Here is a 14,521-nt window from a genome sequence, read left to right as displayed (position 1 = left end):
GTGTACTATGTTTTTTATTTTATTATTATTTGGGAGAATTTTATTTGGGATCAATTCTCATTGAGAATTACAAGTAAATTATTCTGGCGTGGTACCGTAACTATGTTTGATTCTAGAATGTTCGAATCTAAAGGGTAACGTCTTTTTAGCCCGCGGATCTGATCCGTCGTGTCAAGTAAGATGTGTAGCGTGTGACGCGATATTTTACGTAGACCGTGACAACGTTCATTTCAAATCGGGAGATTTGTTCCCGAAGAATTAAAAGTCCCGAAACACTTTTCATTTCGACGCGAAGGAAAATGAAATTTGATTTCGGAATATCAATCCTCGAGATCGTGGAAATCTCTGAAGAATGTTACAAGTGGGTGCAAGGATTTACGAGTTTTCCAGAAAATCGCGGGTCGACGTTTTTACGACGTCGTTCAACGGTTCTCGCTCGTAAAATTCTAGCTCTTGGTTGCGTCGATACGTTTGGACCCGATAACAACCAGACCTCGATTAAACGAGCGGTCGATTTTAAATAGTTATTTCCGCTCTCTCGATTTATTTTTTTCTTTTTCCCTCGGTTTTCTTTTCGTCGCGTTTCTTTCTCAGCGAAATACATCCTTGCGAGTGAAATTCTACAGCTATATTTTCCATCAAGTTCTATCGTTCCGTTCAAATAAAACAACGTCTGTAACTATTACGTAGACGATTTATTTCTATTCGAGTTCGTTATAATTTATTTAACAAAGCGATTCAATTTAATAAAAATAATCGATAGTTTCGAATCTTGAAATTCTACCGAGTAGATCGCCAATGTCGAGTATGGGAGATCTACGAAGCTTCGTTAATATTTATCGTTTAATATCGAATTACTCACCAATTGGATTTACGATCGAAGATGGTGGTGGAACGTGGCGCTGTGGGTCACCGCAACTGCTCGTAAAAGACCAGTGACTTGTTTCGTCTAATAGCTCAAAACATTGTCGGTGCCGCGTAGCTGCCACCGCCTTTACGCTCTCCTCGATAAATTTTCTCGCGGTCCTGTCAAAATAACGTCAGACCGGACCAGGAGAGAAAGGAGGAAGGAGAATAAATCTCGCGTGATTTCGTGACCGTCGAGGCACGCCGGCCACAAGTTTATCGACTCGAAACACGAGAACGACCATGTCCCGTCTCGTGGCCCAATTTGCCAAGGATTTCTTTTACGAGCCACCGCTCAAGTCGCTGAGAAGAAATAAAGAAAAAGTAGTGAAACTCGCTCCTTCTCGTACATCCGTAACAAAATGGACCTAGGTTGGCCTAAGTCTATGACTGCATCGAATATCGTTCTACGTCCAAGGACGCGTGGATGCGTGCGCACGGTTGTATTATCGCACCGATGATCATGACGAACCTGAAAGAAATGCCAGACGATGAGAGAACGATTTCTCTATTGGCTTCGATACAGGTTTCAAGAAGCTATCCTCGCTACACCGTGGGCCTAAATTCGAGACATAAACGAAGTCGAACGAGGAGATCCTTCGGCCCCGAATAAAACAAAAATTAAGAATAACGAGATACTTTAGAGGCTTTAGCTTTCAGAAGACTGAATTTGTAAATTCGTCAAGTACGATCGGTCAAGTTGCAGCTAGACGAGCGTATTCAGGCCCACGCTGTACGGTATTTGTATCGATACCACTTAAGAGCAAGCGTATCGAGTTTCGTACGATTTGATAGTATTCTCGTACGACTGGAAAAATGCTAATACTGTGAAAACGAAAGACGAAACCCGACGAGAAAACGCTTCATCGAAAGACCAAGGTACGTGCGAGTAATTTTCGCAGCCACCGTGTATTACGTGGTCACCTGGTGGTAAACTCGATCTGTAGGAACAAAGTGGAGAAGAAAAGGGGTTAGATTCCGGCGATCGAGCTGGAGAACACTCTCGTCGTCCTTTCCCCGAGCTGTCAAGAATATGATGCGCTAAGAGGGTCGAAAGCAACCCATCGTCTAAGAGTCATGACGGTGTAGATGACTGTTAGGACGGATACCATCTCTAGAATCTAGAGTTTCTCTTCTCTCTTTCTCGCTCTTGTCTGGCTGCGTTCTCTCAAAATTCCACGGCTGTAGCTCGAACGTTTGGTTTTTCTTAAGTTCGGTTCGTTTGACACTTGATAGCGCTCGAGCATGCATACATGGCCGGCCGCATAGCACGATGCGTTCCGAGTTCGCGCGGGATAGCCTGCTGCTGCAGCACTCGCGAGCCATCTTCTTTCGTTTCTTCTGCCTTCCCTTCTTTCTTCGCTTCCGCTTCTCTAGTTTCTTCGGCCTCTCCGCGAGAAGTCGTTTCTTGCCGTTGCTTCTTCGTTCGATACCATCTTCCCGTTTGATAAATCACTACCGGAAATTCCGACAAAAAACCACGTTGCTCGTTCGTGCTCTAGATACTCGATTGACGGCCCAGCAGCCTGCATCCGCTTGTTTCCTCGAGAAAACCACGAAAACAGACCACGCTCGTCTGATTTTTCTTCCTCTTCGATGTTCTTTCGAATAACATCGATGCTCTTACCGGATGAAATCTGCCTCGGTGTCAAGACACAGCGGATCCGAAATATTAACTCGCAGATTCGAACATATACGATCAGTCACGAAAATCTACTAAAAATAGATGTACGGCGTATACATCGAAGATATCTTTATGTAAATCTTTACGTACGTATCGCAGATTTTCTTTGGCGAGGTCAGTGGGGCGTCTCCTTTTTAGTCTTCTTCCTATCAGAGTTTTGCTCGCTTCAGCAGCCAGCTGCTTTGGATGCGACGTCGTTCTTTGCTTGTATTTTTCCGCGTACCTGCCGATCTCTTCTTTGGCCGTTGGTATCTTTGATTCTTTGCGCACATCTTCGTTTCTGACATACCATGGGACGTTGGCTATCGTTCTCAGTATCTTCGATTGTAGCGACTCTAGTTTATTTATGTGGCTCGTTGCTGCTGTCTTCCGTAGCGGTATTCCGTACGTCCAAATTGGTTTTACTATCGTTTTGTAGATTTTTAGTTTATATTCTATGCTGAGTTTAGAGTTTCGACTAGTTAGCCAGTAAATTTGTCTTCTTTTTATCCGTATTTTGTCTATAATTCATTTAGTATGTTGTTTCCATGTAAATTGTGTGTCTAAGTGCAGTCCTAGTGTTATGTGCGTGCCATTCGATTGGAAATTTGGTGGTTATATCAGAGATGATCGACGAATTTAGGTCGATCCGGTGACATCGTAGGGATTTATCTAGTCTAAACCAATCATTTTCAGTCCTCGCTTTCCCCTTCATTTTTTCCAACGACCGTACCAGATATCGTTGTATGATCATCGCAGTTTCCATGAACGTGGCAATATCGATTGGAAAGATCGAGCAATTCTTTGCTTTATAGCGTTCCTCCATCTTTTCCTCTCCTCTTGTAGTCGTTTTCTCCTCGATGAATCATAAATTTCGAGGCGCGCGCCGTGAAGCGCGTGCTGCGACGTGCAATGCTCGCGAGACAGAGGCTCCTTTGTGCGTACAATTTATTTATCCGTCAACAATTACACCCTGAGACGGTGAATGAAGAAGGCACGCGATCTCCGTGATTCGATCGTTTCCAAGATCTGAGAGGAACGCGCGTTTCCTGTCCCATCCTCGTCGTGTCTCTCCTGCGATGTATTTCAGCGACTTCCAAACAAAATCAGCTTTCACAATGATCTCAGAATCAAATCTATCTGTCAAATCATTGTGAAAACCAGTTTCGTCTTTTACGGTAGTCTTATGTGCGTTGAACGATGATCGCTATCGTCGACTACCTGTCGACGATTTTCCCGTGCTTTGTCCCATAGCGAGTTGTTAGCAGCGAGTGAAACCTAATTTTCAACGAGGCTATCACCGAAAAAGTCATTACGAGACCTCGGATATTCATGCAAATTATTATATCTACGAGTTTCTACGATTAAACGGATAGGTAAGTATTATAGTTTGAATATTTTATACATTTTTCTATGTTACTTGAAAATTCGCAGTCTGATAATCACGGCTACGTCCTAATAACGAACAAACTTTCTATGAAATGTGTCGATATTGGAGGAACAGCTGGCGATCTAGCTTTTCTGTTTGATCTTTGAGTTTGCAGCGGTATTACGAATCGAATAGAGCCGTTGACTCGCTTATGTTACGTCTAAAACAAATAAGATTAATATTACTATCTTTTGACAATCTTTGTTTCACGCTGAAGATTAGCGATGCCATCTATGGTTCGCAACTTCTTCGTTCAGTTAATTAAATGTTATGTACCGATGGAATATCTTAAATTTGTAGGTTATATTTGGAAATGTTTGTCTGAGACTGAATCGGTAGATTGTGCGTGGTTGCAAATACGTTTTCCTTCTACGTTCTTCCAAAAAATTGTCCGATTCTTAGCCAGGCTAAGCATCATCGATTAAAGAAGCCTTGTATTTTTCAGACCGCACAACATTTCCATTATCGTGGAATGCGATAGCGCGGCTCATTAATAACGAGGCCGCGATGACGGAGAAATCGTAAATCCATACAGGAGCTAGAGTCGGCCGAGTTCTTTTTCTCTTTCATTTTTTCTTTCTTTTCTTTTTGCAAGCTCACGCTAATAACCGAACGTGAGGATCAATCGACGTATACTATTTTGCACGTGCGTTATCGGCAAGTCGATAACGCGTTGACGGTTACACCAGGCCCTGATAAAGATACGACGTGACCCTGCGACCCCATGACGATTCCGTGGAACCGGACAAGACGAAGGAAAAGAGCCCTGGACGATCGCGAAAGTATAAACGGCAAACAACGACGAGGCTGACCCTGAGAAATTCGCGTTGTAGGATCTCAACGACCGATGATATTTCTCTGCTCTTCTGTTTGCATAAAGTCACGAGTTTAACAGATACGAAATTGACGAAGATATACGACGCGAGATATCGTAACGATTCGTAACACTGTATAGATTCGTTGCTGGTTACGCGTATCCTATCGAATCCTTCCGAGAACCGTTTCGTCGTTTTTCTTTTATCCAATTAACGCGATGCGATCACGAGACACGCTCCTTCTCGTTCAGCCGATCGTAAAAGTTAACGAGCGAGGTTTGCCACAATATCGCAACATAACCGATTGCTGAAGGTCTTTGTGCAAAAGTTTGAGCAACGGCTTATTAGACGAACAAGCGGAATTTCGTTACATCTTTCGATTATTGTTGGTTGCATTGAAATTCCCTCTAGGTTGAAGAAAAAGTCTATCAGAGTTATTTTTTTTATACCTGAACGTGTTGTCCATCAACTTCCACAAAAATATAAAGTACCGACGCGGTAGACGATCGCGTTATCGACTGGTGGTTTCCGAGTTGGCTTACTAAACGAAGGTATAGGTGGTAGTCGTTCGTATTCGCTGCTGCTTCACCAGCGACGCGATCTTCGTTACCAACAGTGTTCTCTACCTTATCTACCGTTGAGAAACGGAACGTTCAAAAGCAAACACGTTCTCGCGTAGAATGGAACGTGCTGCTATAGTTTTCCGCCTACCGTATACGTCATTCCCGACATAGTGACAAGGAGGAGATGCAATTTCCCTTGAAAATATCGCGATATTTCCCTGTTGAAAGTAATTTTTGAAATTTCATCGGTTATTACGTCGCGGTAGGTTTTTTCCACTGGGTGGAGCGGTGGTGGGAAAAAGGATTCGAAGAAACGGAGCGAAGGCTATCACGCGACAGGGCGTAGTAAGAGGAAGAGAGGCATAAAAGTCATTCAGTCCACTGTCCAACCATTGATAGAGGCGACGAAGCGAGGTCAGCTATTTGTACGCGTGACAGACCCCTCCAGAGAATCTCGCGTGCAGATGTGGATCGAGGTACACGAGCATACATATACGCATGTATGCACGCGTACATCACACGCATCGTCGATCAGTATGCGTTTTATCCAGGCTGCGAAAATTCTTTTCAAATATATACAAATATTACACCGACGCGAATCCTCGGATCAAAAAATCCCAGGAAACACGCATTATATAATCCTTTTTACAATCTCTCTTACAATTCGCAATAACATATTCGTCTCCCTTTATGTCCGTTCCTTCCGCGAAAGAGCCATTCGATTTTACGGCAAATGGCTGACTTTTCCATTCCATCGAGCAATAATCAAAATGACGCGGTGCAAACGCTCTTACGTAACTACACGTTATAGTCGAAAAATATTACGAGATCGTTTATGCGCGTATACGCGCAACGAAGGAATCGGCACGCGGCTCTTTTGTTCGATCATTATCAACGCATCATCGAAATCACGTACTTACGTAGTAGAAAAGTTTTTCCATGCAGGAGTGGCGCGGGGAACACCTTGACAAGGCTGCCACTCTTGGAATTCGTTTCTCCCTCGGCATTCCGACGAAGTGCGTAATTGAACGAGCGAAACAGCGCATCGCGGTGAATAAGCGTGGACAATGAGCGAGACGGAGAACCGAAGAGCAACTAGTCGAGAGGAATATTACGCGGGATGAAACGAGTGAAAAGGAGTGTCGAGAAAACCAGCAACGATTATGTGTGCGATACGAAAGGAGGGCAAATTCGAAGCATCGCGAACGACGATCGCTTTAGCACGGCGTACAGGATGTTCCGGTATTCACGATACAATCGGCAAGAAGGTGATCCTACGCGAAAAAGAACAAATTAAAATTATAAAATAAAATTTTATTCGAGCTATCGAGACTTTGCTTCGTATTCGATAAAAATCGTGTTTGAAAATTTGATGAAAATCAAAAGCATTGGAACCTGGCTGATTCCGGTCTGGATGGAAGCGAAGAACCGACAAGAATTTGTTCTATTTATGAAAATAAGTAAAAAATGTGGATAATAAACGATACTTTTCGTAGGATGTTCCTTTTGCGAGAAAATGAAACTAGAAACTTGATGGAGCACGCGTGAACCAATCGAATTCTTAATTAAACGCGGAGAAAATTCTACTTTCTTTAAGACCAGGCTTTCGAGTCAGTTTTCTCGAAAGTCTGAAATGATTTCCAAGCCTGAAATAAAAAAAAAAGAAAAATGTATTCTATATTCTCGATCCATTTTTTAAACACGGAACCAGCCCCACCTCGGTTCTACCATCAATACTGGAACACCCTGTGTATAGCTTTCTAGTCGGGCTTACAAGGTCGACCGTTCACCGTTCCACGAAATTCGCGACACGTTCTAACGTAGCGACGGTATTGGCGAGGAATGGCAGCTCGTTCCGTGGCACAGGAAGCTCGTCATGGAATCGAGCGTTAAATACGTTCGGTACGCCGATCGAGGTAGTTGGCTATCGAGAGAGGCAAGGAAGGAGAAAGAGGGCCACGAGACGAAACGTCGGCAGAGGTTGCTGAACTTTCTACGAACGATTAGCGCGCGCGCACGATGGCATCGTTCGCATCGGTAGTTTAGCCAGAAAACGGAGCTTCGGGGGCATATTGTCACGTAACGTGCGCGCGTGGAAGTCGAACAGCATTCCCTTCGCGTGGTCGTTGCTCCTACTTTCGCGGATTCATCGTGGTACCGCTTTCAAGTTCACTGATCGTCCGAAACTTTCGACGCGTGATCCTGCGTCTATTAAGCTGCGTCCTCACCGAGCCAACCAACGACCAACAACTTTTTCTCGCCTGCTGTTGCTGCATGTTCCAAACGGTAGGTAGCCAACTCTCGGGAGCCTGCGATCAACTCCGTCATTTTCTAACTTTCTCAGTTTCGTCATCTGCAAACGTGATTATATGGTATTAAACATCTCGAAGAAACAAATTATTTACAAATTATCTTTATAAACTTATTTATCGCAAAAAGATAACATAAATAAGGATAAATTCCAGTTCGCTGCACGCTTTCTTTTTTTTTTTTTTTTTTTAATTATGGAGTTAATCGATGTAGCTTGCGAGCCGCACGAATACCAATTTATAGAAACATATTGTTCAGCATCGAGACGGTATAATCAGAGGAACGTGTCAAAGCGATATTCGTTCTTGGTATTGTAGCAAGTTGTCTACGCGCGAATGTGTTGTGAAACAGTGGAGAAACTATACGTATCGAAGGAACGTTGGTTTCTTTATTTTCCTTTGATCTTTGTCGAAACAGGCAACAGGTAGTAACCCTTTTGTTACGGAACCACGGAAACGCGAAGAAACAAAGAAGATCGGGCAACGATCAGCAACTTTTTCAACAAGTATGGCACATGGACGAAAAGTTTTTCGTCGCTGCTTCCTTCGGTGATCAAACAGCTTGAAAAAATACGAAGAGACACCGAGCGATAAACAATGATTTTTTCAAAAAACACGGCACATGGACGATAGGTTCCTTGTTGTCGAGGACTTTAGAACGCCATCCTATGGACCATCGACTCCTTTCCCTTTTGCTTTCTCTTCGCTTCTCGTCGGACGTTGTAGCCGATGAAAGGCGAAACGTGGATGGATGGGAAAGCATCGTGGAAAAGATGGACAATGTCGTAGCAGATAGAGGACCGCGTGGGCCGTGCGATTCCGCGACACTCGGGTACGTGGATCGCGTCATCCTTCTATTCTCGGATCGTCTAATTGTTCTAATTAAGAGGATTGCAGCTCTGGAATAACTCGACGAGTTTATATTTGTCCATGGACGCAGATGCGAGCGAAACGTGTTAACGGGTTGAAGAACGAGGAGTAGCAACGGCAGAGACCATCGAAATGAAACCGTTGCCGGGACGAAGATGGACGACGCGATGTTCTACCTTTGATCGTTTACGCTTTACATCTCCCGGCACCGACCTCCTTTTGCGAAGTTGGTTGAAAAGCCGTGGACTACGTTTAGACCGGAGATCTTTCTCGAGTGCTCTCGGGACTCTGATCCGGTTGGCAACTGGAGAGAAAACGAGGGAGGAAGAGCGAAAAAGAGGGAAGAGAAGGAAAAGGAGCGAAGAAAGAGGATGAAACGATAAAGCCGAGAAGACAAAGTCGAATCGAAGAGGTAGGAGACTAAGGGAAGCAGCGAGTCAACGAAGTAGGCATTTACGAAAATATAGGACGTAATTTTTCGAATACAGTAGTCCTGCATTTATCTGAACTCGTAGAGGGACAAATATGTACAATTGAAGTCCATACAATAGAAACTCGCCAATTTCTCCCACTGTCCACTATACTTTGTTCGTATAATAAAAGTTCGTGTTCGGATAAGTGAATCGAACCGGCAAAAGTTAATCGAAAATCAATTTCGTTCGACTAAATTCGGTCCTAATGGGTGACGATTCAACGACTACGATTTGTCTATAGACGAACGGTCTGGAATTCTCAAATAAGAAAATCGGTATCGGGCTGTAGATAAGAAAGTGAGAAGAAGCGATAGATAGCGGCAGGTAGGTAACGGTGGATGCAATTTTTATCGAACAGATAGGCGAGATGTGCGTAAAGATGAGGCGGACGGAGCAACAGAGCAACGAATGAAAGAGTGGGCAAAGAAACTAACGCGAACAGAGACGAAAACGGAGAGAAAGACGAGGACGAAGATGAAAAGGAAAATGAAGATGAAGAGCGAACGACTGACGAGGACTCCTCTGGCGAAGAAGTAGGAGGAAGAGTAGAAGGAGAAGGAGAACGACCACCTATACAAGGACCTACGCGGCCAGTGGGAATGGAATGCAGGTACGAGTCCAGTCGGCGACTTTACTCTTGCCTCCTCACCTCCTGATCAGCCTCCTTCACCTTTTCGTTCTTTTCTTCTTCCTCCTCTTCTCTTCTTTCTTCTCTTTTCTCCTCTCTTCTCGATGCCTCTACTAGGGAGCAGACCCGCTGCTCACCGAATCACCGTCGTGTTCCACCTACCGGCTTCACCACCTACTACTACTCCGCAGCTCGTACCACTTCTACCATTCTATACCGCTACTACTAATAATGATATCACCGCCGCTATTGTCACTGTCATCTGCCCCGATGCGGTCTTTCGCATCTACTCACAAACTAGTTATTAATTCTCGCGTTATGATCATTTTGGATCGCGATCGTTCGCTGACCAAGTATCGTAGTTTTTCTATTATACTGTATCGTGCTATGTATGCGTAAATATAATGTACGGCCACTGTATGTAACGGCGATAGTCGAGTCTCGTTACGACACGCTAACGATACTTTTTAACGTTTCGTACGAAACTCGTAATATAAACTCGTTGCTGATTGTCGCGTCAATTTTGGAAAAAATTCATTGGGTGTTTGGCAGAATTTGCGAAACTGATGGTAAAAAGAAATATACAGACGGAATGTGGGAATAGAAAACGACGGAGTTTTTCTTTTTTTACAAGGAAAGCGTGAAACTGACGCGTGAAAGCGGGACGACGATAATTCGAGATCGAATTTGGCGATTAGGGTCGATCACCCAGCAGCGGTGGCGGTGGAAAGGGTCTGCGAGTGGAATGCGGTCGACGCGAGGCCCTGCCGTGGGAGACAGCCGAACCACTACACTGACTTACTAGTACATACATCCGGATTCGTTGTTGACCATGCGATTCGTTGATTTATCAACCTAAACGACTCTTCTATTCTCAGCTAACCAACTCCGTTCCTTGTTGGTTAATTTCTTCGTTTCGTCGCGTAAATACGCGATTAATATTCGATTCCCAAGAAAGTAAACGACTTACTCGTCCAAGTTCGTTTATCGCGAGAAAATGCCGCAAATTATTATTTGTAAATTCTAAAGTAAATTTAAAAGGCTTCTGAACGAGTCTGCCATTAACAGCCTCGTTTCCTTGTCCTCTTCGATTCTATCTTCACGAGCCTCGCGTCGAATTACGAGAAGGCATTCGCCTTATGAATCGCTCGAAGATGGATTCGTCGTCGATATCCTCGAGTGTAGTGGAAGTACGCCACGGGTATCATCGTGCGAACGACGCACGGAATACCAAACGAACACGGCGGAGAAACGATAGGAAACTTCGGTTGGCCGCGGTTAGCACGGTTGCTCGACTTTGCTATTCTCTTGTTACTATTCGCTCTGCTGGACTTTGTCTCGGTCTATAGAATCTACGCGAATAGGCGAGGAACGTTAAGGATCTCGATCTCGATCGAATATCGAGAAATACCGATGCTTCCGCCGTTCAAGGTGGCAAGACGAGCGGTCATCGTTTCAAGGTTACGAATACCGATGTCCGTCGCCATTATAATATGATAATTCGCATCGATGATTCTTCGATGAATAATGGAGGACTAGTGGCGTCGTGTGCGTTATGTCATTGTCAATCTCGGCGCGTTACGATACACAGGAACCGCTTCATAATAGATCAGCCACGATTCGCGTCCCCGACGTTTCCTCGTTTCGTTTTCGCGTCCGATTTATCGTCGTTACCTTGAATCCCAAATCAATCCGCTGTCCTGGATCGTTTTTCGCGTTCGATCGGAAAGAAAGAAGATCGTTGCTCTGTTTTCAACGGATTCTGCGCGTGATTTAGAATCTCGCGGTTTTGCGAGTCAATTGCGATCGAGCTGGATAGCGTTCTTCCGATTTTTGCGCGCGTTTCTTTGCGGTTCTTGTTGAAAGGCAAATATTTTCTCGCGAAATAGTTCTCGTGGTCGGCCGTGTTCAACGAAGCTTGTTCCTTACAAACACGAATTTCCAGGAGGAATTCTCGATAGTCCATACGGACCATTGAATTTGGATCGAGGATGAAACGCGGCGGAATTGGAACAGACATAGCAGGCATTTAGGTATCTTCGAGGCTGTCGATTCTAGACGCGCGATCGGAACATTCTTGCACAATTGTCAAATACCCATGCGCGATAGTGACAAGCTTGGAAATCAATCGGCAATGATAAATAACGAGACTTTTAAATATTGTACTAATATTGTATCGATAAATTTTGTACAAGAAGATGCGAACGTCGTGTCGTTCTTTAACCAAAAATGTCTATAATCGAACGTTTGAAAATGAACGGCGAATGTAAATGAATTTCAGATAAATTTCAGAGAGAAGCGAAGGAACGAGAACGAATTCGATGATAAGTATTGGCGAACGAAAAGCAGACCAACGGATGGTCAATTGCAGGTGCAACGCAGTCCTTGCGAGTTCCACGCTTTTCTATATCTATACGCGTATACGTCCATGTGCATAGAAACGTGCACGCGTATACGTAGAACGGCCATAGTCTCAGCGTGGGACCAAAGCGACTCAAAAAGTCGCACGCCGTGCAGAGGCTCTCAGGCAACGAACGCGGCGAACTTGAATGCGGCTCGCGAATAGAGAGACGAACCGCGGCTTCCACGAAATCTTCAATGCACCTTTCAACCGTGGGCTCGACCGTTTCAAAGAGTTTGCCTCCCTACGTCTTCTATCTTCGATCCATCGAACTCGCAGCCTGCGACGAGAGAAACCGGCTACGCAAATTTTCGATCCTCTTTGGTCAACAACGTTTCAAACTTCTCGCGATTGTTCACCAGCAAAAACCGTTTTGACCCTGCGAAACTAACTTCTAAACGCTTCATCTTCTTCCCTTTCGATTCGTAACTTCGGGACAGAGGGTCTGGTTTCTGGATGTTGAAAACGTCGTTGTGATCTCGCTGGATGAGTTTCAGAGGGACACAATGGATGCTCGTTTGAATCGTTGTAGTCATGCTCCTTGTCGTGATTATAGTCGATGCGGTTGTCTACGCAACGGTATAATTCGTCGTAACGAGAGCAGCAGCTGGTGTTCCTGTCCAGGTGAAGAAAAAGGAGCGTGTGGAAGAAAAGAAAAAACAAGGGAGGGGGAAAGAGAGACGGAAGAATGAAAGAAAAGACGGAAGCGGACGCGGCAGAGGAGAGGAGCGAAAAGAGCGAACTCTGAGAGAGCGCTTCTCAGGCTTTTCCGCTCGTATTCCCACTCGCGTTCGGTCTAATCGCGATGAAGAAAGAAGGTAGTTGGGGCCCGTGGGCCCGAAAAAGGGAGCTCGGGATGGGCACGTGTCTCGAACAGGACATCTGCCTCTAAAAAGGACCCACTGTTACGTCCCTATTATATCGTTTACCTTAGCAGCGAACCGCGTCCCATCCCTTCCTTTCGCGTTCTTCGTCTTCCTTTCCCTCGCTCCGAGAGAGCGCGTCTAAGACGAGCAGCTGCCCTTTTCCCTCGTAAACCGGACTACACACCTGCCCTTCTTCCAGTGTTAGGAGGGTGACCGTTAACCAACTCCGAGGTAATCGTCGTTTCAACAGACGAAAGCGAAAAACCGTTACTGTGAAATCTTCACAGATACCTGGATCATTTACGAGAGAAAGAAGAAAGGAAGAAAGAAAGAAGGAAGGAAAGAAAGAAAGAAAGAAAAAGAAATCTGTGTGGTGAAAAAGGTCGGAATAGACGAACGGATGGACGAGAGCGGAAGAGCGTTCCAGACGACCCGATATAACGGCGCCTACCGGAAGAAGCCGCGGATGATCGGTGCCCGGTAGTCTTGCCGAGCTAAAACAGCACGCGTGACCGTTTTAAATGCAGTACGCGTGCACGAGACTGGTGGAATCGGCAGCGGCGAATTGGCCAGCGGCTTTCGAGGATGGTCAGCGATTGTAGGTGACGGAATGTAACGAGCGTCGCGGTGCTTCTATTTCTGCGCGTCGGACGTCGACCTGCAGACGGCTCCCAGACTACACGCGTTAATAACCACCACGGTGGACCTCGGAGAGAAACGAGCCGCGTCTGTCTCGATCCATAAACACGTGCCTAGATCTTTCCGCGTATTACGAGCTTCACGAAAACTGGGTCGTCCACTCGGTCTCACTACGAAACATCGTTTCTACTGTACGGCGCGCCGCTATTCGACTAAATCCTCGACGGAGCGGATTCAAAAATATACCGACCAGAGTCGACGGTTAGACGCGACGGATCGCAGGATGGGTTCTTAGAAGGCATACCTTGCTTCTGGCACGCGTATACTCGCGCGACTCTCTATCAACTGCGTGGAACGTGGGTTTAAACGGCTAACAGAATGTCTCAGCCAAACATTTCTTACGACTTTCTATCCGAGATCTGCAACAGAAAGGAAAACAATCTCTGTAGGTGTAGGTGTACGGTCAATCGAAGGTAAAAAAGCAGGTCAAAATCGATCGTCGTGTATCGGAAAGGAGAGTGAGGTCGAGAGAGTTTCACCGAAGGGAAGTTTCGAAAGGGGCGGCACTGTCGTCATCGGCATTCTAACCGAGCTCGTCCGCTTTTAAATGAACGACCCCTCGACAACGAAATCGTTTGGGTACGCGCTTATGCGTATGCATGTATTGCACGAACGTGCATACGGACGAATACCTTCTAGGTACGAAAGGAAGCCAACTTCCTTCCTACGTTCGATGTCACGCGCACCACCGTTTATATAATCCATCCTGTGACGTCAGGCTGTTTAATCCATTCATTACTGGATCATTGCGCTCTCTCTCTCCCTCTCTCTCTCTCTCTCTTTCTGCGCTATGTAGAAGCATGTATCAGAACGAAGGGAGAAACGACAAAGAACGCATCCGATATCGAATGATTCGTCAAAAAATTTGCGAAATATATTTCCACGTGTACCTTGCTACG

At 45.2% G+C, this 14,521-nt stretch overlaps 1 long non-coding RNA gene across 1 annotated transcript in view; it reads right to left on the bottom strand.

The window, feature by feature from the left end:
• Positions 1-14,521, bottom strand: part of LOC110119854 — a 30,639-nt gene that overhangs the window by 3,807 nt on the left and 12,311 nt on the right. The window contains exons 2-3 of the long non-coding RNA XR_002308365.2: positions 13,867-13,981; positions 6,297-7,729 (exon numbers count right to left, since the gene is read on the bottom strand). This is a non-coding gene — a long non-coding RNA (uncharacterized LOC110119854). The remainder of the gene's footprint in view (positions 1-6,296; positions 7,730-13,866; positions 13,982-14,521) is intronic.

The sequence above is a fragment of the Bombus terrestris genome, chromosome 14 (assembly GCF_910591885.1).
Source record: "Bombus terrestris chromosome 14, iyBomTerr1.2, whole genome shotgun sequence".
NCBI classification, from domain to species: Eukaryota; Metazoa; Arthropoda; class Insecta; order Hymenoptera; family Apidae; genus Bombus; species Bombus terrestris.
The sequence above is the reverse complement of the archived record's forward strand: the minus strand, read 5'-3'. Positions and strand labels throughout refer to the sequence as shown.